Source organism: Amblyomma mixtum, chromosome 2, assembly GCF_055824585.1.
Source record: "Amblyomma mixtum isolate Tamu chromosome 2, ASM5582458v1, whole genome shotgun sequence".
Classification (NCBI taxonomy): Eukaryota; Metazoa; Arthropoda; class Arachnida; order Ixodida; family Ixodidae; genus Amblyomma; species Amblyomma mixtum.
This window is the reverse complement of record NC_143013.1, coordinates 294217626-294243195: the sequence shown is the minus strand read 5'-3', so window position 1 is coordinate 294243195 and position 25570 is coordinate 294217626. Positions and strand designations below refer to the sequence as shown.

At 45.4% G+C, this 25570-nt stretch overlaps 1 protein-coding gene and 1 pseudogene across 1 annotated transcript in view; both read right to left on the bottom strand.

The window, feature by feature from the left end:
* The window catches only part of LOC149364528 (uncharacterized), a 180765-nt gene that overhangs the window by 74495 nt on the left and 80700 nt on the right, over positions 1-25570 (bottom strand). The window lies entirely within an intron of this gene.
* LOC149364537 (uncharacterized) lies at positions 23649-25089 on the bottom strand (annotated as a pseudogene).

The window sequence follows — 25570 nt, the reverse complement described above, 5'->3', positions numbered from 1 at the left end:
ATCCCTGCAAACTTCTTAATCTCATCCGCCCACCTAACTTTCTGCCGTCCCCTGCTACGTTTGCTTTCTCTTGGAATCCACTCCGTTACCCTTAAGGACCAGCGGTTATTCTGCCTTAGCATTACATGCCCTGCCCAAGCCCATTTCTTACTCTTGATTTCAACTAAGATGTAATTAACCCTCGTTTGTTCCCTCACCCACTCCGCCCTCTTCCGATCTCTTAACGTTACACCTATCATTTTCCTTTCCATAGCTCGCTGCGTTGTTCTTAAGCTGAATCCTCTTTGTTAGCCTCCACGTTTCTGGCCCATAGGTGAGTACCGGTAGGATACAGCTGTTGTATACTTTTCTCTTCAGGAACATTGGTAAGCTACCATTCATGATCTGAGAGAATCTGCCATATGCGCTCCACCCCATTCTTATTCTTCTAGTTATTTCTCTCTCATGATCCGGATCTGCGGTCACTACCTGCCCTAAGTAGGCATATTCTCTTACTACTTCTAGCACCTCGCTACCAAATGCGAATTGCTGTTCCCTTGCTAGGCTGTTGAACATTGCTTTGGTTTTCTGCATGTTAATTCTTAGCCCCACTGTTCTGCTCTGCCTGTCTAACTGATTGATCATGCTTTGCAGTTCTTGTCCTGAGTGGCTTAGCAAGGCAATGTCATCAGCGAATCGCAAATTACTCAGGTATTCTCCATTAACTCTTATTCCCAACTGTTCCCATTCCAGCCGCCGGAATACCTCCTGTAAGCATGCAGTGAAGAGTATTGGCGAGATCGTGTCTCCCTGCCTGACACCTTTCCGTATTGGAATTTTATTGCTGAATTTATGGAGAACTATAGTAGCTGTGGAATCGTTATAAATATCTTCCAATATTTTCACATAACACTCTTCCACACCCTGATTCCGCAATGCCTGCATAAGATTGCATAGTACAGTGATATGTTGCCGTCCACTCGTACTCTCCTACCACTGTCTGGAATGCCGCGGCATTCATGATGTTTACTTCTTAATGTGTTGTATAGACAGGTATATATATACTTAAGCGTCATGATATTTTCTTTCTTGCTTAATAAGAGTCTGATGAAACTTTCCTAACTGCTTCGGCAACTTTTTACTACAAGTGGGTTTAACTTGTTCATCGCTTTCGGACACACCAGTAGTAAACCTTCCGCGCGTAAATTCTGGTACGCATGACGTTTTCTTGTTTTTTTTCCATGTTTGAGAACAAACTTTTTAAATCGCAAGTATGTTTACTTAGATGACTATGACTTAGAAGAATATTTACCGACCTTGCCGAGGTCGGTTACCCTCGTTTCTTTTAGTATCAAGAAGGTGCCTGTTGCCCAATGCTGGTCATATGCCTCTAATCACCCTGCCTTTCCTCTCTGACACCGAAGAATTATTTTTGATTTCTATCGCAGCTTAATAAGGAGGTCGACGAGTCCTCCTGAACCACGGGCAAAAGCCTGAACTGCTGAAAAACTGAGGTTCCTGAAGTTCCTCATGTACATAAATCGCTTGCATTACAACATCACCTCCAGTATTCGTTTATTCGCCGACGACTGCGTCGTTTACCATCCCATTAAGAATCCTCGTGATCACATTTTTTTGCAGCATGACTTAAATGCTATTTATGATTGGTGCACAAGGTGGCAAAATCAAATACATATTGACAAAACGAAAGCACTCACGTTTACTAAAAAGAGACAGGTTGCACTTCATACGTACTTCATTAGAGGCGATGCCATTGAACATGTATCATCCACTAAATATCTAGGAGTTCATTTATCTTCTGATCTCACTTAGAATGTTCACATTGAGTACATTATTAACAAGACCGCTAAAACATTAGGTTTCCTGAAGCGTAACTTGCATCAAGCTAACCAACAAACAAAACTTCTAGCCTATACATCCCTTGTCAGGTCCCAACACCAATACGCTTCCATCATCTGGCACCCTCATCAAACCTAGTAAACTCCATTGGATCACTTCAGAATAAACCAGCCAGATTTATTGCCCACGAGTATTCCTTTCGAACCAGCGTAAAGAGCCTTAAGCAACAATTTACCTTATTGCCCCTCCAAATTAGAAGGCGAAATGACCGCCTATCGTTCATGCACAATCTATATCATGGATCATAAGAATTTCGAGAATTGTTTCTGCGTCCTGCTGCCCACATTTCTTCTCGGTTAGACCACCCATTTAAATTCAGCCCCATATTCGCGCGCACAAATTTGTTCAAATATTCACCTCTTTTACTTGGCATATCACAATAGAACTGTTTGGCTGCAGATGTCGCCTCCATATCTAATCATGCATCTTTCCTCAAGGCTTTAGAAGGTATCTAATGTTAGGCTGTTTTGACTGCTTTGTTGTTATTGATTGTTTAGGCTACTTATCTCGTTTTTTTCCTTCATGTACAGGGCTGTATTCATTGTTGTATTGCACTCCCTGCCCGGTATTGCGCATTCTTATAGCTTATTCTGTTATAGCCTTGTGTAATCATTCAAATCTACATATCTATTGTATAAATACACAGGTTGCAAATTAGTTTATTCTTTCCTGCATTTTTTCCTTTTATATATGCTATGGTTACCTTATAAGTGCGCTTTTGCTTATGTCCATATATAACCAATCTTGAACAGTTGTATTCCCCCTTATGTAATGCCCGAAAGGGCCCTTAGGGTAAATAAATGAAATGAAATAAATGAAATGAAGTAAATCTTCGCGCTCGGCTAGTTGATTCAGCAAGCTTTTTAACTTTTGAAGTAGAATAGTGTTGTTGTATAATAGTTCCGTATTAAATCAATCAATCAATCAATCAATCAATCAATCAATCAATCAATCAATCAATCAATCAATCAATCAATCAATCAATCAATCAATCAATCGATCAATCAATCAATCAATCAATCAATCAATCAATCAATCAATCAATCAATCAATCAATCAATCAATCAATCAATCAATCAATCAATCAATCAATCAATCAATCAATCAATCAATCAATCAAATAATCAATCAATCAATCAATCAATCAATCAATGCCCTTCCTATGGTCTTTGTTTGCGCTTCGCGGTTTGAAAAATTCAGGAAATTATTTGTGTATTGCCTAAATACTCTGCTTTTGTTTTCACTTTCTTAGAATATGTTTTATTTGCCTGCTCTATTGGCAGCTTTAGACAAGCTGAAATATCAAGGCGTCAACTAAATTCAGATTTAAGCTAGGATGAAATAAGAAGCTAGTTCACAAATTTGACTTCAATTACCCCATTAGTCTTTTATAGCGGAAAAAACTGACGCCCGTAGCTTTCTTTCAGCCGGTACATTGGTACTCCTGATGCGCCTTGAGGCTATGGCAGCAGCCAGAAATATCCCCAAGGGGCTTTAAAAGACAACGAGCGTTTTGCTGTAGGTCCACTCCCTAGACGCATTCTTACGTACATCGAAAATGGCAATTTATGCGGTTAGTAGTAAGCCCTGTCTCCTTATGATTATCCTTGGTTTAATTACGTGCCCTCCTCCTTCCTTCTAACAGGCCCCATTCCGCACTTTTTATGTTGTTTAAAATGTTCGCTCACTACATTTTCACGGGTTAATTTTTTTCTGTAAAGCGTGCAGCTCTGTAGCATTGACCTTAGTGAGGGTAAGCAAACCTTACTGGAAGTATTCGCGTACTGCCAAAATTCTTCTTGTTTTTTCTTTACTGCTCAACCTGCAGCCAGTTCATAAAAATTTTTCATGCTCTTTTTTACTAGAGAGATTTACTGCCAGCTGCGCACACTCGCAACGCAAGCGAGGAAACTTGGAAGAGACGGAGAGGGAAAGCGATGCCCATGTTCGGTGTTTTCCGAGTTGCTTTCAAAATCCGTATACTTGAATCGCAAATAAGGCTTGAAAACCCTTGCACCCCTCCTGAATTTTCCCGCCTCTCGGGAACACGTATTCGTAAAAAATGTAAAAAGGTAAGGGGCAGATATTCTGCAGTTGGCGTACCGAGCAGCCAGTGGTGCCATCTTCGGAAGAAAGTGCCCGCGCGTGAGTAGATGGCGTTTCGTCAACGTATCCGGTAAAACAGCGCAGTAGTTGCCTCTCGCGTCTGAGGTTCCGCTGGCTTCTATAATATTTAATATTTTAGCATACTTTTTCTTCCAATGTCCTCGACGCACCTAAACTTTCAATGAACGGCCGAGGTTATAAGTCATGATTTCACTTATATGCGTGTTTGGTTGCGTGAATATTTTAAGTGTGATGCTATGTTCTTTTCACGGGAAAAAAGTTGGGTGGTTTTTCGAGCACAGCAGATTACTTAGGCATGACAAGCGGTGATCGCAGCGACTGTGGTGTTTTGATACCGCTGCAAGAGACGCGTTAATTTTGCACATGGCTATCTTTCCTTTGAGCTTCGCACATATGTCCAACAAAATGAGAAGAAACAATGTTTTTGTAGGCTTTAGAAAGACCACCAGCTATCGTGGACACCACTTTCATCTCAGTCACCCTAAGAAAACAAACCCGACAAAGCTCACACGGGCATAGAAAAGAAAGGTTGTCTCAAAGGTTCATAAAATGTGAACCGAAATAGTCTAAAGGGTAAATAAGAAAAAGAAAAAAGTGATACTAAAAAGAGGCTATCTTGTATATAGAGACGGATACCTGGCTGGTTATATTGAAAGTGACCTAGCCGCCCCTGTTGACCCAGCTAACACACGTCACTGAATGGACGTCCGCCGTCCGGCCAATATAACCTCGCCTTACCGGAAGGTCTAGCGAGACTGGAGCTCCTCGCGCGACCTGAGCTACTGCCATGCGAAGTCTCAAAGTATAAACAGGCTGTTATTGCTTCAGAGCTGACACGAATACCTTGCGCACACTTCCATGGACACCTCCGACGGTTTATACAACGAATAAAATGACAGAGTGAGAAAGAGTGAGTGAGAGATGGAATGAGAATGGAAGGGCCACTTGGATGCAGGGAAAATCTGCCTTCGACTTCGATGCAGGCGACGCCTTTCTTTTTTACTGTACAGGTCCTTATAATAAGGATCAAATAAATAAAAGTGCATGCGCGAAGTGAATAAATCATGATACTGCCAGAAAGCGGTGACAGTGTCGCTTTCGTTGCCGAGATAAAAATACCCCCTCCCTTCCCCTTTTTTCTTCCCGTTCCTGGACATGTTTACATGAGACGATTCATTTTAAGCTGCGAACGAGAGATTTTACACCATAGAGTACGGAAATGTCAGCCATTTTATTTTATATTTAGTCTTTCGCGATGTAGCGACAGTGTATGTGTCAAATACTATGCGCTACAGATGCGCCGATCCCATCTTTTTATACGTGACTGAGCTCCAAAGGCGATCGGCTTCGAGCATAGGGCTCAGGCGTGAGTCGGCTTACGCGCTCCTGCTCAGAAGCTTCAGGAGATTGATCCTATTGCGCTATTGTGTCCCGAAGATCCGGGCTCGTCCAGAGAGGCAGCGCCTTCATATGAACGCCTCGCTTGGCTGGGAAAACACTGGTAAGCTCCTCGTAGGCGGTGAATGTAGATATTCGTGTGTGCGCGCAGGTGTTAACAGTTCACGCTGAGCTAAAAGTGGTAGTGTGATATTGTACTTTACGCTGTTCGTGCGCAGGGAAAAGAAATAGAAGTTTTTGTTCACTCCAACGAGAAAGCGACGTTGAATCAAAAAAAGAAAAGAAAGATGAAGGATTTGGGAACGAGAGATATAGAGGCGCATTTCTTGAGGAAAGTTAGAGATGACTCCATGTTCTAAGCAAACTGCTGAACGTTATAAAATTGCCCTCACTGATCGTAATGTATTCATTAGATATTCCTCCAACAAAATGTTGTGACAGCAGCAAGTACTTACTACAGGTTTAAACACGGTCATTACTTAGGTTTAATGATACAATATTTAATATGAACTTAATATGAAAAGGCCTGTGCCTTTTTCACAAATTATTCTATCACCCGCAGTTTCATGCCGAACTTATCTCACCACCTCAGTACGTATCACCAAGACTAGATCACATTCATACGGTTGGTATCCCTTTCTGATAATCAAAAACCTTTTTCCAGTCATTCGTACCACGCACATCGAATGAGTGGAATCACCTTCCTTCTTCGACGGCCACCATCACCGATCATCAATTATTCAAGAACGTCATAGCTAACATTGTCTATCCAGGATTCATTTTATACTGTGTTATCGTTTTTTGTTCTTTTTTTTACTTAACGCCTTAGCTAATAATGTATGTGTAGAAGTCATGTTTGTACCTTGTCTATTTCATTTAAGTCTTGTTTGTTGACTACTTTTTTTTTCCTGTAACCACTCCCCTCTGTAATGCCGTAATGGCCCTGAGGGTATAATAAATAAATAAAAAAAACTTGCGGAATATGACTCCATCGTACCAGTTTCCTTTGATAGCTTTGATAGGGGGAGGATGTCCCAGCTCTGTTATGAAAGAGTGCTTGAAAAGGGAGATAGATTATTGCGCTAGGAGAGTCGAAAATGAGGCGTTTGTTCATTGAAGCTAAGTATAGAGTAAAATGCAGCTGGGCAGTAAATTTCGCTCTTTCACTTTTCTCAGAGTACAGGCGTATTTTCCAATTTCTTAGTGTTTTCTTTATTCTGCTTTTGCGTTATCTGCCGGGCAAGGAGAGGCGCATATCTCTGAGGTTTTGGTCGTATTGAATTGAGCCCATCTTGAAAGAGGGGCTGGGCCCTGGAACCGACGTGGCTGTGTGGAGACGAAATTTTACGTGGGCATTGCACGCACTGCGGGAGAGAAGAATGTTTGCGAGTCGTCACCACAAAGGAATTCCTTATTTGAACTGAGTCGTTGTCATGACCTTCCTACGCTTTTTGCTCAGTGGTTCGCCGCGTTTGCTTACCGAGAGAATGCTAGCATGAATAGCTGTCGAGGAAAAAATTCCAATTATCCTAGTTCGAACATAGCAGGATATTTATGGTTGCCTGTCCGTCGTTTTTGTCGCAAGACTGCGGAAAAAAAAAAGAATTGCAGGCTTTTTAAACCACATTCCTAAAGAAGAAAATCAGATAGCCTTAAGGGTGCCAACTATGGTGTCTACAATGAGTGCCACGTGTTTTTGCAGTTATCCCGCCGAAACGCCGGTTGGAACCGGTTCCATTGGCCATATATTTTTTTTATTTGTTGTACTCTCAGGGTCAAAGGCATTACAGACGGGAGTGGGTTAATTAGGATAAAGAACAATGAATACAATACAGCGAAAACCGGTAGTACAAAATAAATTTCTCCAGAATAAAACAAACAACATTCATAAAGCGTAAATAACATAAAATCAATGTACACAACACAGTGGAAACAGATATAACACATGATCAACTTCCTTCTGAATAAACAATGTTAGCTATTGCGTCGTGAAAGGTTTTGTTGTCTGCTATCGCTGCAATATCGGGGGGAAGGCGGTTCACAGATGTGCTAGGAAGATATGACTGAAAAGAATATTCGAGACGAAATGGTATGCATGAGTCATCGTTTTCTAGAAATTTTGATTATCTTGCATAGGAGCATCATATGGGATTTGCTAATCCGACCCACCAATCCACCTCAGTCAATTTTCTGGGGAGGGTCTCGTTCCAAAACTTCGGGGGTCCTTCAGAATTTTAGGGGTTGCACAAACATCCAAATTCTAGGTACCCACCTGCCACCGGCAACGTGGACAGGTTGTGATAACGTTACAAGGTCTCGTGACTTTTCTTGATCAACCCGGGAATTTCGTTACGAAGAAACTGGTAACTGCATGACAACAAACTAAATGTTACTCCGTTAAAAAGGAGGCAATTTCGTGTTATAATGGCCGTTTATTAGCTCGTTCCCCCTTCCGCCTCTTCCCTCAAGCAGACTTTTCTGTGACTTGCAACACACTAAAGTATTTCGCGTGGAAACCTAATTACATTGTGTATTGGCAGCGTGATAGCATTAGAAGTTGTTAACGCCTTTACCGGAAGTGATGTCACTTCTCACCAGCCAATAGAAATTATCCTGTCTGATGACGTCGCTTCCTTCTAGCCAATAAGAAAAATTTAAGACCAACGACATATTTTCGCGATGAGGTTTCTAATGCTTACGCATTTATATATATATAAAAAAAGCCCGACGGTTGCATTTCCCCCAAATGAGGAAGATTCATATTTCACGTTTTTCATTACACTATGCGAAAGCTTCTCCCGGTTACCGTTCTTTCTCTTTTCTTGTTCATACGCAAAACGCAACGCGCTATGTCGCCCCGAGCAAAATGGGAGCACACACGTACGCCGTTGAAATTCGCGTTGAAACATGACCCGAGGCCGTTTTGCTGCTGCAGATCCCAGGTGGAAACGTATGGACTCTCGTGGGCGCGTGTAGCTCTAGCTTTCGTCCGGGGCCCGTGATGGAAGGCGGCACGTTCAGATAGAGTTGCACGCTCCGTGGAGGGTGTACTCCGTTCGCTCATGTGGGGTGCGTGCACACGCTCATGCGTGTGTTTTATTATTATTATTATTGGAAGAGCAGAGAAGAGAGTTCTCTGCACTTACGCGTATACGTGCTCGCGTAAGCAGAGGCTTTGGACTTTATGTCTCGCAGCCTGTGGTCTCGAGGCAGCGTCCGCGCCTGCACCAGCAAAAAGACATTGACCATGCTATACACCGTCATTGAGAAGTCGGACGTCACACCTCGGGTGCTGTGCCACGCCTGATAACATTGCATCACCATCTTTGTAAACATCATGGCTGTCGTCGCCACAACCATCATCATCATCATGATCCCATCTGAGTACGCTCAAGAACGAGGGCATCTGCCGCTGATTCCCAGTTATCGCGCTTTTAGCCCATTGTTGTTCATCTAGCCTTAAGGGTAGGAAGGGTAGCCTTAATGTACCCTTGGTCTTTAAGGGTAACAGAGTGGATTCCAAGAGAAAGCAAACGTAGCAGGGGACGGCAGAAAGTTAGGTGGGCGGATGAGATTAAGAAGTTTGCGGGGATACAGTGGCGGCAATTGACAAAGGACTGGGTTAATTGGAGAGACATGGGAGAGGCCTTTGCCCTGCAGTGGGTGTAGTCAGGCTGATGATGATGATGATGATGATGATGATGTTCATCTAGCTACGCAAATTTCCTGATCTCGTTTCTTAACATGACTCCTAGGAGTCCCCTGCTACTTATACGCTGTCCTGGAATGCACTCCGCTAATCATTTCAGATGGGGTATCGTCAATTCGTGTCCGCACCCATAACCTGTCTGCTTTCTTAATGTTTCTTGATGCGACCCCATAAGCTACCTTTTCATAACTATTTTCATTGCTGCGAGTTGACTTTCAAGCCATTTCGGTACCACATATACAGCCCTGTAAACAGCTAATCTTCCTGTGCGCGCCTCTCTATTCTCTTTCAGCCGCATTATAATCTTGATTCTATTTTTATCTACCCCCCCCCCCCCCCCCCCCCCTCCCTCAATGGAAGATGTTTAGGTGGATCCCTGATGTCGGCAGGCGCTCTGCAGCCTGTACATATCGTTTTATTTTTTTGTTGATATACTAAGGAATAAAATTATAATCCCGTAGAGACGCATAGGAAATTCAAAGCCTGTTAGTGTTCTGCGTACCGCTTTTGCAACGGCGGCGTCAATTTCCGGAAAATCACGCAGGCGCGGGCTTACGCCGATTCAGTATACGAAGGAACCGAGTCTTGAAGTTAAGGCACCTTGCGCCAAATTATGCGCGCATGCGCGGCAGATCCGCGGATCAGCCAGGGAAAACTCCGCAAGTTGGCCACATTCTGAAACGCTCATCCTTCCGCGTATCTAGCTTTGGGCGCGTGCCTAATTATTGGTTGCAGCGGACGGAACCAGTGGCCTCGGACGTCGAATTCAATCAGTCTTGAGTTCGACGTCGTTAGACAGTGCTCGAGCTTGCTGGCCTGTACGTAAAAACAGAAGTGTTCTACAAGTTGCTCCCAAGAGAGTCATCTGGCCACGTTTACGCGAGCTACTATTATGCGTTGGTCCGTCAAGAATAACGACGGCCTCATTACGTTAACAGCCTAACACGCCTGAAGAATAAAGCAGCCTCTGGGACACAGCCTGCACTGAACCTGCATGGGAAAGCCAGATACAAAACAGCAAAACGCTGGGGCATCTTATGAGTATCGAGCGTTAGCAATATCGAACGAATTTTGCGCCATTAGCCATCTTTGCTCTATCCGGTACAAATTTTTCGTTATACCCGGATATCTACTTTTTTGATGCCAACGTATACAGCGCAGACAAACAATTCGTTTGGCACCACTTCGAATGTCCTACGGCAATTAGTTTGACCGTAATGGACATTTGAAGTTTCAAGAAGTCAGAGTTTGGGGAACCAAAGATCGTCGCTGCGAATTCCTATGATGTACTGTGTGATTCGAATTTTATTATTATGGTCTGTAACGTGCTGAATTGTTTTATACTTCTCCGAACATTCTACGCCAATTAGGTTGTCCTCAATCTGTCTACTAATGGTACCACACACTGGTCCCACCTTAATGACCTTGCGTATCATTCTAACGCGACCTTGAGTAATGCGAGTATTAGAGCTACCGCTCAAAAAAATTCAGTGTTGTTGATCTCTGGCAGAAGACGCGTGACTCCGTTTTGGATACAAGGCTGGCACTGGTTTCTATTTCTCGTTTGTTTGCCTCAATTATAGTTCATCGCATGGCATAGCAGCCGAGAATGATGAAGGTGGATTAGCCTTCTTTGTGTGAAAGTCCTAAAATTTACAGGAATAAACTTGTTTCTCATCAACAGGTGGATCGGCAGGTACCTATGTTCCTTTTCGTAGGGCTATAAACTGAATACCTGGTCGAGAACAGCTTTGGTTCCCAGAAGAAATCACAGATTTCCTACGCACCTTCTCGCTAAAGGAAAGAAAAAGAACGTTTGCGTTAAGAGAAACATAACCATCACGCTAAGTTTCAGCAAACATAACCATCACGCTAAGTTTCAGCAAGCATAACCATCACGCTAAATTTCAGCAAACATAACCATCACGCTAAGTTTCAGCAAACATAACCATCACGCTAAGTTTCAGCAAACATAACCATCACGCTAAGTTTGAGCATGATAAAGCATGATAAAGCAAGTGTCGTGAATACGGAAAATCATCCTCAATCGCTAGGCCTACGAAAACCGAGAGCGGCGTAAAACATTTTTATAAACGCTGCCTTACACCCCTGGTGAGGTGGGTAGCACAAGAGAACAACTCGTCCCCACTATTTTTCATCAGTGGAGAGTGGACGCAGAGCGAAGCAAGCTCATTGAATTTCGGCCAAGGCCAATGCCAGTGGCACCTGCTTCTGCGAAGAGTGCCGCATTTCACCATGTTCTACGAACCCTTTCAGTTGTATTTGTTTACGCAGCCATCGTGACCTTTCAAGACGGAAGCCCAGTTTCTGCACCGTCCAACGCAAAGTACCTAAGCAAAATACAGCAGAAGTGTCCACAGTTGGCACGAGCACACACACAAAAAAGGCACAAATCAGGGATATAAAGCAGAGCACTCTCGCTTTTTGCCTTGTGCTGTGCTGTTTATGTATGCCTCGTTCGTATTCCTTGTCGTTGTACTCCCTACGTTGTTTTCTTTTCCAGAAAGGTTGGCCCGCTGGAACCTTCTTTCTTCGATTGTGCACGTATTTGCTTTCGACGCCACGTGTTCTCACAACACGCCTCTCCTCTGGTACTGCATCAGAGCTCCTATGATCAATTCCACGCCCTTTCCTTTCATGCTTCTGTTCTACTGCTGCAAAAAAGGGGAAACCGCACATTGTCGCTAGGATGCATTGTGGAGAGCAAGTGTACAGTGGCTCAGCTGTTTACGAGAATGCTTGACGTGTGTTCATTTCGCTTGTCAGCCATTGTTCCTAGCACTGAATGTTCCATTTCCTGAAACGTGTGTTAAACTAGCGCGGTCGAAGCTGCAACAGGTGAGAAAGCCCACACGTTCACTTTCAAACACGATACGTGACCAAGCGATACAAAAAGACGAGAAGACAGGACGGGAACGAGACATTAAGTCGTTTTCCTCCTCTCTTCGTATTGTTTGAAAATGAACTCCCAACTGACCCAATAACGTTCAACGCATCTTTAAGTTAGCGAGTCGCACAGTTCAGCATAGCTTCGGCCATCCACAGACACTATAGAACGGTCAGTGTTTCTACACGTGTGCATATACTTTTTAAAGCTCACGGAGGCGGTAAGCCATTAAGTGCTTCGGCTCTGGTTCGAGCAATTCGGTCTCCTTTCATGCGCTGCGAACGCTTTCATCGCCCCATTATTCATTCGAACAAACCGGACTAACCCGACTCCGTCGAGCTTTATGAAAGCTGGCCCGTGCTCGAAAATATCGCTAGCGGCGGTAAGTGATTCTCCAATAGATTACAGGGCCATCAGATCGACAGAGGTGTTCTTAGAGCCTGCGCTATGTTCTCGTTGGTAGGACGTCTGCGCCTGTCGTAAATTGTGAAAACATGAACAGTGATTGAGCAAGCCCCATTGGGTTGAACACGAACAACCAGGAGTGAAGATATAGACATTTGAGAGAACACATATAAGTCAAGCAATAAATTTATTACACAAATTTCAACAGTTGAAAGAAGCAGAAGTTCGCCTGAAAAGATATATGAATGAGTCAATCCGGGACGTAACCAGTGCGTGCATGCGATGATATGATGTTTGCCGCTAAATATGAAAACTGATCTTCGTGAGCGGAAAAGGAATGACGCGCAGCGCGTGATATGCGCAAAGAGAGAGAGAGAGAGATAGAGAGAGAGAGATAGAGAGAGAGAGAGAGAGAGAGAGAGAGAGAGAGAGAGAGGAACGAACACCAAATGAGTCAACAAAATGTAAGACACGGCAAAATAATTGATGGCGCATGAGGAAAATGAACTATCCACAACGGTATGCGAGAAAAAACAGAAGCTCAGAGCTGTGGCATTTGTGTAATAGGAAAATTCACAAAGAAATAGAAGCAAAAGTTGAAGACAAAACGTGGAGCACTGTGTAGTTGAAAAACGGCCGAACTGCGTGCCACGACGCGCCACGGGTTACTTTCACGCTTGTTACGTGGGCGACGTGCTCTGCGGCTACGCTTTGTTTGTTGAGCTTCCATCTGCTTGCGGGGGTCACGTATGATTTGTTTCTTACTTCCTCTTTTCTTTTTTGTTGCTTTATTCATTGTGGGGGTCTCAGATATAGCGGGAGTCAAGCACAGCGGGTGGTGTTCCGCGATAGTGCGTGTGTTTGTAATGTACAGCCTTTGTCAAAAGTTTGGAGCCCAGGGGGTTTGCTTCTGAAGCACACTGTCTGGTTCGTAATGCATCTCCAGCGCTCCAAATAAGAAGATTTCTAGTCCTGCCTCCTCCAATGGGTAAGACTACCATGAATGTTACAGGGAGTCCCACTGTGAGGCTTAGAAGCAAACCCCCTGAGCTCTAAACTTTTGACAAAGACTGTACCTTGTACGCTTTTATTTTTTGGAACTTCGATTATTGGGACTCGTGCTATTGTGTAGGAAACAAAAACAAACGTATGCTAGTCCTACGTTTCCCTGGACCCGGGAAGAAAGAGCCCATTGCATGGTTCGTTCTTCATGTGAACAAGTATTGCGCGTTTTGTTGTGCTAGAAAATTGCGTTTTGTTGTGCTGGAAGTAGTAAGGGAATACGTGTACTTAGGGCAGGTAGTGGCCGCTGATCCGGATCATGAGAGAGAAATAACTAGAATAAGAATGGGGTGGAGCGCACATGGCCGGTTCTCTCTGACCATGAATGGCAGTTTACCAATGCCCCTCAAGAGAAAAGTATACAACAGCTGTATCTTCCCGGTACTCACCTACGGGGCAGAAACTTGGAGGCTAACGAAAAGGGTTCAGCTTATGTTAAGGACAATGCAGCGAACTATGGAAAGGAAAATGATACGTGTAACGTTAAGAGACCGGACGCGGGCAGAGTGGGTGAGGAAAGAAACGCGGGTTGACGACATCGTAGTCGAAATCAAGAGGAAGAACTGGGCTTGGGCAGGGCATGTAATGCGAAGGCAAGATAACCGCTGGTCCTTAAGGTTAACAGAGTGGATTCCAAGAGAAGGCAAGCGTAGCAGGGGCCGGTAGAAGGTTATGTGGGCGGATGAGGTTCAGAAGTTTGCGGTGATACGGTGGCCGCAGCTAGCAAAAGTCAGGGTTAATTAGAGAGACATGGGAGAGGCCTTCACCCTGCAGTGGGCGCAGTCAGGCTCATGATGATAATGAGAAAGCTAGCTCCCGCGTTTTGCATCGTCTCTGGATAAGAAGGAAATGGCGTGTTATACTCTTTGGCTTCCGTTAGAGGGCCGAAGGCAGAGTTCTTCTTTTTTTGTCTTTCCGCGGAAAGAAATGAGCCCCTTGCTTGCTTGCCGATGCGCCATAAGCGTATTGTCTAGACGGGCATATCCCGCTTTTTAAGAAAAGTGTGCGGTGATCGGGACGGACCGCCGAACGAGATGGTTAGCTTGAGGAGCGAGCACTGGTAGATTTGCACGAAAAGGACCGTGTCCCAGGGTTCATCGTGAAAAAGAACTCTGACATATTATTGGTGTTATGAGGACAAACACTTCGTTTGATGGCTTTGATCCTGCCCGAAAGAAAAACTGTAAATAAATAAATAAATAAATAAATAAATAAATAAATAAATAAATAAATAAATAAATAAATAAATAAATAAATAAATACAAAATTCACCAAATTCACAGGGACACCTAATTCCAATATGTGTTGGCAATGGGATAGCATTAGCACCTCTTGATGCCTTTACAAGAAGTGAGGTCACTTCCGGTCTGAGTGTCGTCATTTCCCTTCAGTCAGTCGCATTAACGCGCCGGTCTAGGTGACGTCATTTCTCCCCAGCCAATAGGAATGCTCCGGTCCAATGACGTCGCTCAGGCCTGGCGACGTTGCTTTACTCCTGCCAATGGGAGCCTTTTATGATCTACGACGCACTTTGGCCCCACAGCACTTCTGCATTCTGAACTGTGCTGCATTCCTGAATTGTGCACTATCATAGAAAATGTCTAATATAAAATAAGAAATACCGTTATGAATACTATGTGTGTATACCGTTCTGGTAGTGTTATCGAATTGCGAAGGAAGCCAGCTTGTCTACATGTGATGCAGAATGATGTTTTTATTCTTTTCTCACACAGCAGACGTTATTGCATATTTATCGTCTATTCTTTGCATCTTTATGAGCATTCCTAGCTGAACTGTGAGGGTTCGGAGAAGTTTGCGCATTGTGGCAACATGCGAGCTCAAGTTAACGCCTTCGGCTTTTTGCGATCCCATGGCACTGACTACCCATTTTTAATAAAGCTTGAAAAATTGCGTAACAGGTACTCTCGCAAATCTGCACTTTCGGAAGAACAAGACGTAAAAAAAAAAGCAACGCGCTTTAGTAAAAAAAAAAAAGATACTCAGAGAAGCACTAAGCTGCACTCTGGTGCGCAAGCGGCTACTTCCGTCCATATTTGCTGTTTATGTCGTGACACGTCTCGTGTCTATCGGCGAACATGTTTTCCATCCCGGGGGAGCGAAGATGCATGTAAGCATGCTTCTTTCGATTTGCGTAAATGTCAATTTCCTCGTTGGACCTGGAACGCTTATGTAAGGAGCGGCACCGCATGAAGCGGCGCACAAAACAAGTACTTCACTAGGCTTATTTCGTAAGAGGATGTTTTCATTTTTGCGCCTGTGGTGGCAAAACCCTATGCACGCGAACCCGCAAATTGACTTCTCTGGGCAACAAAATCAAATGATTTACATGACATGTTTTTCCCGACACGAATATCGTTGCTTCTCGGAAATTCCTTATACTATGCGAAGCAGGAACCGACAAGTGATTCACGCATTATGATGAGCACCGGTTGGAAAGGTTTACATAAACCTCTTCATGACCATCATCATCAGTTATTATTGTTTAGCCCCACAGTTATCTGTCAAGAGAGAGAGAGAGAGAGAGTGCCATGAAAAACTCTACGGTATGGACCAAAAGAAAGATTAAATGACGTTTCGGCTCCTACACGGGAGCCTTGTTCACATTGTAGGCGAAACGTAGTAGCGTGGCATTAAGTACGACGCATGGCGAAACCCATACATCTTGCGTATTCAGATGGCAGATTTCCATCGCTGCAACTGAGCGCTTGCATGGTCGTCTGTATAACCAACCACTCGAGACAGCGCAGTGATTTTGTCTTTTCCTTTGTAAGCACACGTGCCTGTGCTCAGTCGATATTGTTTGCGCAAGTGCTTGTGCTCAGCACGTGTGCATGCAAAAGAAAGGAGACAGCAGCAGGGCTTTGCCGTACCTCGAATACTTGCTTATACAGACGGAAGGGAGGCCGACAAGATTGGTTTCCGTGAAGCTCTGGGCTTCAGAGAGACTGACGGATAAAGAATGAGTGTACGAGGGGGTACCCAAAAGAAACCGGACTAATTTTTTAATCGGCACAGCTTCTGTGGTACCGCGTTTTGCCGCTAGGAGCGCATAGAACGAACATTCCAGAGTCAGTAAGCCGAGTGCCGTCGTCGAAGGAGGTCAGACTAGTTTAGGCAGAGTTTTAGAGTGACGACTGTTTTGTGTGAGTGTCGTTTTTGCAATGGCTGATTTTCGTGAACAGCGTGCGCCGGTGAAATTTTGATTTTTTCTCGGAAAAAGTGGAACGGAAACTCTTGAAATATTCAGAAAGACGTTCAAGGACGATGCTATGGGGACAACTCAAGTGTTCCTGAATTAAATCCTGAATCAAGCAACAGTCATGCCAATGGAAAACTTCAAATTCACCTCGCCTCAAGAACGCTCGTCAGGTGAAACCAAACCTCAAAACAATGCTGATTTGTTTTTTCGACTTGAGAGGAGTCGTCCATTCAGAATTTGTTCCACAGGGTCAGACAGTTACCTGGCTTTCTGTTTGGATGTTTTGAAAAGATTGGGCAACAGTGTTTGGTGGAAGCGGCCTGATTTGTGGCAGACGGGTGACTGGTTTTTCCACCATGGCAATGCCCCTGCTCACACAGCCCTGTCTCTACGAGAAATTCGGACCAAAAATGGCATGACCTCTGTTCCTCAACCTTCATACTCACCCGACCTTGCCACGTGCTACTTTTTTTGTTTCGTAGAATGAAAAGACAGGTGAATGGAAAGCGTTTCGCTGATGTTGCTGAGGTGAAGAAAAAAACGACGGAGGGACTGTCAAGCGTCACAAAAGATGAATTTAAAAAATGTTTTGAAAAATGGAATGAAAGATTCGACAAACGTATCATTGTAAGTGGAGAGTACTTTGAAGGATATTGAAGATCTGTGCTGAAAATGTGAACAAATAAGCTCAAACAAAAATAAGTCCGGTTTCTTTTGGGTACCCCCTCGTACATAACCAGGCCGGAGCTATGCTGGCAACCCCACCTAGGGGGAGGGCCGTGACCTACTTGAAGGTCACTTGAAGGTCAATGGTGGCCACCGCCGGGCGTCGCGCGAAGGCCCGAAACCTACGTTAATATGCTTCGCATAAAAAAGATTCCACCGCGGAACTCTAAACGAAGCCTACATATGTATTCAAAATCAGCGACGCCTGTCCCAGCGGTTCCGCGGTTCGATTTCTCGCTCGGCTGCCGCTTTCTTTCCTCCAGAAGTTTCGTAATAGAAGGGGAATATCCACCCCTGCAGAGGGCGTGTGCTTTGCAGGAGTGGGACATTCTGGGAAAAAGAGTATGGGTCAAGCGTATATTCATCAAAAGGCGATCCTAGCACTCTGTCATTTGCAAGAGCGTGGAACGAATAGAAGGATGGAAACAAGGTTTCATTATTTAATTCCCGTTTATCGACCGCGGAGATTGCTCGCGAATAGAGTAGAGATAAGCCAGCAAACAAAGGGGACGAGTCTGAGTGAAAAAGGCACCTACCCACGTAAGTGCCGTGACGGTATACAAATAACTGAATACGGGTCAGCTTTTGTCAATAACTTTCCACCGTCTAATCTATTATCCGAGGTTAGTGTCCTCTTATCGCTTTTTCCATGCGTTGGCTGGCTTCTCTCGCATGCAACGACTTGCTATGCCTGTGCTTATCACGTCCTTATCTGGCTACAACACTCATAATAAGCCATTTACGGTTCCAAGATGGAGCACCGACGTAACAGTCATTTGAAGCCCGATTGCGGCGCCTGGCACTGCGCGAGATCAAGACGACGGAAAATGAACTGGTGTGGGTCCGAACGCAGCGTGACAGGTATGAGAGCCATGGCTCTTCGCTGCTTCAGCAGTTTGCAGGCAATGTCGAAAGGGATCCAGAGGCAATGCATTAAGATGGACACGTGTCAAAGCTTAAGCGAACTAGCACAAAACTTAGGCGTACACACTGCTTGCTTAGTGTAAGTGCTCGCCTCCTATACACCTGAAGCGACGAACGTGTGTTTCTAAGTGTGACGTAGAAAGGTAAAGGCGGGTCGGTCGAGTAGCGTATGAAACACACCTTGTTTATTGGCGGGCATCTCGCAGACTGCCTGCGGGAGTGAAACTGCTTGAAGACTGCCAGGGTACCTCGCTAGGAAACCTAACTTTGTGCTGTTCGATAGCTGTTATGCGCACAGAAAAGAAGAGAAGCGACTCAGAGCGCTGGCTTCTGGCGAGTATAGTCTATCGCGCTTGAATTCTCGCGGTACGCACGCTTTCTATGGCGTGAAAGTATCCAGCGTGATCGTCGTAGCATGTAGTACCCGAAGACTTCCGCGTCCACCTGCTCCACTAGTATCGGGGTGGAAGCGCACACTCTCGACAGAAGGGAGTAAAAAACGAGTTTACTCTCTTTTTACTGCCATAAAGGCGTACTTGTGTTTAGAGTGCAGTATAGTTATGTTAATGTTCTGGGAGCCTCAGTCCCCTTGAGAAAGTAAGTAGGTCTGCAATAAAGTTGCGGCGCAAGCAGTCTCACACCACCTTTAGGCTTTCACAATCATCTGCTGTCAAACATCATTATACAAACTTTGTCTTATACGACATTTCAGTAAAATTATGCCCTACTGTCGCCCTTAAACAGCGTGTACAAAGCTTTCGTTGTTCTCTAAATGACGCACCCCAGTTTTCTGGAGATTTAGACAAATCCGCGGGCATAGCACATCTTAGAGAACATGGAAGAGCATCGGCGTTTCCTTAGTGCTCGTCGGTCCAAGTTTCTCTTGCGCGGTAAAAATTCATAATAATCATTATTTTTATCACCATCGCTAGTCATATGTTAAAAAACCTGGCCAAAAATCGCAACTCCACTGGCCGAAAATTGTAAGGACCCTGTCACCAAAATTCTCCCGGTGTTGTTGATTTACTTACGCAAAGCTTGAGGCAACTACGCGACTTTATGGTTATCGTTTTTGTTTTCCGCCGGGAAAGAAGGGCGGCATATACGGGGTGTTTCCCCTAAGACTTTACATAATTAAAAAAATAGGCTTTTTTCGACATAGTATTGTCAGCGGTGTAGAACATCAGAATAAAGCTAAGACGTGCTAACTAGCAGGCTCGTTAATCAATAGTGAAAAATGAACTTTTTGACTATTACTGTTTAGGATCCTTAATTATTGAGAAGCGTCTAGCCTACCGTAATAATATCCATATCAGTTTTTAGAATTTCGAAAACGTGGTTATCCTTGCCGCAGAAACGAAAGAAATATTGGCTATTTCGGCGAGTTACGTGCACTGAAGAGGTTCATTTTCCTCCAAGGTCCTCGAAAGCGCATGTATTTTTATGCGATGTAACCAGAATTTGATGGGCCACAGCACCGAGGGTAATCGCCTGTTAGAAATTCTAAAAATTGATGGGGATATTACTAACGGTGGTCTACACACCTCTAAATATTTAAGGAGCCTCACAGTGATAGTTAAAAAGTTAACTATTAAATATTAGTAACCAGCTTCCTAGTGAGCACATGTTAGCTGTATTCTGTTGAACTACACCTCTGACAATGCTATGCCGAAAAAAGCGCTGTTCTAACTCAAAAAGCCTATTTTTAAAAATTGTGTAAGGTCTTAGGTCAAACAGCTTCTATACCAAATGGAGCTCTGTTATTAAACAATGAATTAATTCAACAAAAAAGCAATATTTTTATTTTTGGGGAAATAATAATTTCTAAATTGAAGACCGTCACCATTGATTGTGAGCTGTTTTTAAATTTTCTTAATCGGCAATGTGTTTCGAAATATCGGACGTCAAAAACTGATCTGAAAAGTCATTGCCTTGGCTTTTACGCATTTCATATTCATAAAATGGTATTGCGGCGCGCAGTATTTTCGCCGAATTCGTGTTCACTGCTTCTCCGTTTTAAAACACATGGCGTCTGTATTTGCTGCATTATAAATGCGAACAACGCTGTCTTGTGGGCAAAAAAATATGCATTACGCCGTGTGAAATAGTACTCATGTAAGATCTACGTCTCCATATAAATCACTAAAACTTCAACGTGCGGTGTACGTCGGAGACGCCACTCATGCCAAGAAAATACATAGTGATAGTAAAGCTGTCCAGTATGTGCGTCAGTCCACTAGCGCGTCGAGTTTTGGCGGCAACGCTTGCACTAATGCCAAACGTTGCCACATTCGGCTTCCTTGGTAGGGCTGCTGAAACTGCGGGTGAAAAACTTGACCACTTTGTCCACCGTTTTGAAACGGCTGTAGTTGCCAAAAGTGTTATGCGTTGCGCAGATGTTATCATAGTCATCGTGATCGAGGTCAAAAACAGCCACGCCGAAATTAATGCTCGTGTGGAGGGCCTTCACCTTGCAGAGCTTCTTGCATAGAGCCTTCTCGTCATCATAGACGAACATGCGTCCGATCGTGGGGTCGTAGGTGAGTAGGCTGTGGCGTGCGGGGTCGTACACCCGGTTTGTCGAGTAAGGTGGCGTATCGCAAAGCGAGTAGTAGAAACGCGTGTCAGCGACAGGGGTCTGAACGCACGGAGAGAATAGCTGAGCCGGGTTATTGGGCGCCAGCTTCGAGAAGCGGCCCCTCAGGGTGACGGCGAGCGCAAGGCGAGGAGCGTTAGCCTCGGAGGCAATCGACGACAGCGCCGCAGCTGCGTCGGGCATGTTGACGATGTAGTTCAAGCCTGAGCGCCGCTCCAGCAGGGCGGGTGGCGTCACGAGACAGGGTCTTCTCTCCCACTCCTCTCTCAGCTGGTGGCCGTGCGAGATGAACAGGTCTGGCCTGAACACGGTCCGGAACTTTTCCTTGAAGTATTTATTCAGCGCGTAGGTGTGAGACGTGGCGCCGAGGAAAATGAACGAAACCTGTCCCTCACTCCTTTTCTGCTGCACCAGCTGGTCCAGCAGCTTGAGACATTTGAAGACGACATCCATCTCCGAAAACTGACGGCCCCGGACGTCAACGTCGATGATGCCGAAATGGAATACGTTGTGCAGAAAGAACACCTCCAAAGGATTGGAGCTGGTGGCGTTCTGGAGGTGGGTTAGAAGCAGGTCTCGATGCTCGTAGGCGAATCCTACACCGTACTTCGTCTTCCTGACTTTTCCGCCCGCGTACGCGGCCCCGAGGACGGACAGCAGATCGGGGTTGAACCCGGCTCCGGTTAGGCGGTTGACTCCGCCCTTGTAGAGCGAGTCGTAGAAGGTGAAGTCGCAGATGCCGTCCGTAGGAAACTTGGTGCTGTACGTCGTCTTTTTACCGAAGGTGCACAGGAGAGTTTGCTCCGGAGGCCTCGGTCGAGCTGGTGTGGTTGGTGTAGTAGGTGTAGTAGGTGTAGTCGGTGTAGTCGGTACAGTCCGTACAGTCGGTACAGTCCGTACAGTCGTTACAGTCCGTACAGTCGGCACAGTCCGTACAGTTGTTACAGTCCGCACAGTCGGTACAGTCCGTACAGTCGGCACAGTCCGTACAGTTGTTACAGTCCGCACAGTCGGTACAGTCCGAACAGTCGTTACAGTCCGTACAGTCGACACAGTCGTTGCGGCTGATGTAGACGTTACAGTCGTTGAAGTCGGTGCAGGAGGTACAGGTGGCGAAATCGGTGGAGTCGGTACCGTTCGTGTGGTCGGTGCAGCCGTTCTACTGGTCAACCTCGGGGTCACTACTGAAGAAGGAGTTGCCTGGGATGGAGGTGTAGGCGTCGCCGGCGCTTGCGTTTCTCTCGGGATCACGGTACCTGCTGGATAGGCGATTGGTGGCAGGGCAGGCGTGTTGCCGTTGGTGTCATCGTCGTTTAATTCCGTGTCGGCCCCGCCTAACACGACTATGGTAAATGCCACAGCGGATAGCAAGACGCAAAGCACAAGAGCGATGACAGCAACGGAGCAGGTCGTGCTGTAATCTTCTTCTTCAGCGCTGCCTGAGGATAGAGTGGACACTTGCAGAGCCGACTCGTCGAAGCCAGACTGCTCCGACATGTAGTCCATCGTCGTAGGGACGGAAGGTGCGGCAGTCTGTCTGTGCGGCGGAGTTCAAGAAATGACCTTCTGCCGAAGAAAATCTGCCCGACGCCGTTTCAACGTCTTCTTCTTTTGGCGGTGTCTCATGAACGCGCGTCTCGTGCTGAAGTATAGCAGTGCTAACACGAAGGCGATTACAATCACCCTGACTAATATCATGTCACCCAAAAACCCACAGCTTGCGGTAAAAATAGAAGTAGGTGATAGCACTGCAGGCAAAAAGAAAAAAAAAAAGACTACTAATTGCTAAAAAATGAATGCAAATACTTGGCTGAAGTTTTCGATAAGGAGGAGAAGGAAGAGGAACAAACTTAATGGCGGACAGGGCTCAAGGAGGGGAAAGGCATTACTCCACTCTAGAGCGTTACGTTACCCTACCTATTCCTTTTCTTCCCTCCCATTACGTCAGTGTGGAGTAGCAGGCCAGGGTCACGTTACAACTGGGCGACCTAACCCCGTTTCCGCTCTTTAGACTTGACTTCCTCTCTATCACCCCGTTAAGAGCAGCATAGTTTTCATTGCGATAGGGAGTCCGCAGGCAGTCGTTATGGATTACAGCTTAGAAGCGCCGTAATAGCTACTTAGTTCAGTAATACCTGACCATATTTGATTATTATACAGAACCCAGTGCAGCGCACAGACTGATAGCTTACGGTCGTCCCTATGACGTACTGCAGCCATGCGCCCTTTGAGCGCCCACTCGCGCTTTCTCTGGGCATGCAGCCAACCTCCATTGGAGTGCATTGTGAATTGTGATTTCATTGCAGTGACGTCATGCATGCCGTAACCGTAATGATATCGTATTGAACAATGCACTGCAGTGCATTCATGATGTAACTACAATGCGCCATGGGGAAGCGCCACTTTGAGTGGCCCGAACAGAGCGACGTCCCACGCGACAGAATGTTGACGTCAGGTGCACTCTATTCTTGGTGGAGATAATAAATTCGCCATCGCAAGCATCAGTCGCTGAATCGTTTAGTTGCGCTGTGTTAATTTGTTTCGTAGTAAGTGTGAACCAACTATCCCACACCAGAATACTCATAGAACGTAATGTATTCCCCGAGGAAGACCACAGTCCCCTGAAGCGACAAGCATCAGAGTCCAGTGGCGGATGATGCGGTCCCTCTTAACTTTAACGCCATATTTTTGAACACCGGGCCACCTGCTTCGGATCACTGTAGTAGCTGGTGAAAAAATCCAGCAGCCGGTTGACCGTCTTCAGCCGGCTGAAGCTTCCGAATCTGTTTTGCTTCGAGTAGGCGTTGTCGGCGTCCTCGTAGTCTAGGTCGAAACCGGCGAGGCCGAATTGCACCTGTGTGTAGTTGGCCTTTACGTGGCAAAGTTTCTCGCATAGGGATCGCTCTTTGTGATAGAGGAAAAGGTGACCGATTTGAGAGTCGTAGGTGCGTATGGCGTAGTGGAGTATATCGTACGCCAAGTTCTTCGCGGAAGACCCGGTGCTGCATAGATCCGCGCACCTTCCAAGTAGTAATCGAGGACGCTTGTGGTCACATTGGGAGAATACCTCCTGCGTGGAGTTGGGCAGGAGCTCGGACAAGCGGCCCTTCATGGTTACGGAGAGAGCGAGCGAGGGAGCGTCCGCTTTCGCACCAAGGGCAGCCAGGGCTGCCATAGCGTCGTGGAGGTCATGAATGTTCACGTCCGCTTGCGGTGGCTTCGTCAGTAAAGTAGATGGCGTGACGAAGCAAGGTGTTCTTTACCAATCTTCGTAAGAATGGCCTGAGGGGCGAGTTGGTGCATGATGAAATGAACGGCGGCGCAACAAGGACACTTAACAAGAGAGTGCTGTCCCCTCTCTTGTTAAGTGTCCTTGTTGCGCCGCCGTTCATTTCACCAATCTTCGTAAAGCTAGTAGCCGTAAGAAATAAAAACATCGGGCTTAAAACAGTCCTTGAACTCTTTCTTGAAGTAATCGTTCCATAAACTCGTGGAAGAGACCGAGCCGAGCACAATGATCGAAGCCAGCCCTTGTGCTCTTATGTGCTGTACATACGCGCTCAGCTGCCGGAGAGCATCGAACACCGCGTCAGTCCCGACTGTGTTGAAGATGTAAACAGGAACGTCGATAACGCCGAAATGAAAAATGCCTTACGCAACCATCGGCTTAACAGGTCTTTGGCGGCGTCGTTTGCAACATCTCTTGAAAAGGAGCTGATGTGCGCGTAGTCGAATCCCACACCAAACTGTGTGCTGCTCCTGTTTCAGAAAACGGTGTTTTCGCGAGGTTTGGTTACAACTTAACGACGACGGTGCCTTATGGATTGTGGTTTACTGTTTGCTTCGATAGAATTGCAATGGATAGTAGAAGTTCTCCTGGTCGCATGACCTATCTGCCGGGGTAGGTTTTGCATACTTCTCAACGCCTTTGTTAAGACAGTTTTAAAGCGTAATTTTGATCACCCTCCATAGACAATTTTTGTATACGTCAAGATAATGAGTCGCCTGTCTTGTCTTCTCATATACTGATATTGGTTACCCAAGAAGTAGCGAACTGCTTAAACAACGCTAGTCCAAGGCAATCAACTACTATTAACTGTTCACGCAGTGCGCATATCGATTTCTCAAGTCGGCCATCTTTTTTCCTAAAAACTTACATCTTGCGATAATGTTAGGCGACGCTTGAGGCTTTTTGGCTACTACTGGCGGATTTTGATAGGCGATTAGGGTGCAATTACTAACATTCATAACAGCGCAGCCACACGGCTCCAAAGCAAAGGTGTACAACAATCTCAGAAACTTCGCGGTTGAGCAATCCGTTATGGTGTGGTGTTCGAATCCGAGACCAGCGCCAGTCCGGAACTGCCAGAGAGGTGGTTGTTCCGGGTTCAATCCCTGGATCAGTGCCGGATTTTTCTTCAACCTCGAAACCAGTTTCTGAGAAAGTCGTATAGCATTGCTTTGTAGCCGCGTGGCTGCGTTCCACTTGATGCTAATAAATAATTACTTCCTAATTACAAAACTTCTCCCCATTAGGTGGTACCCTTAAACATAATTGATAAGCAGTGATTTTCTGTAGGAAACTCGAAGTGCACA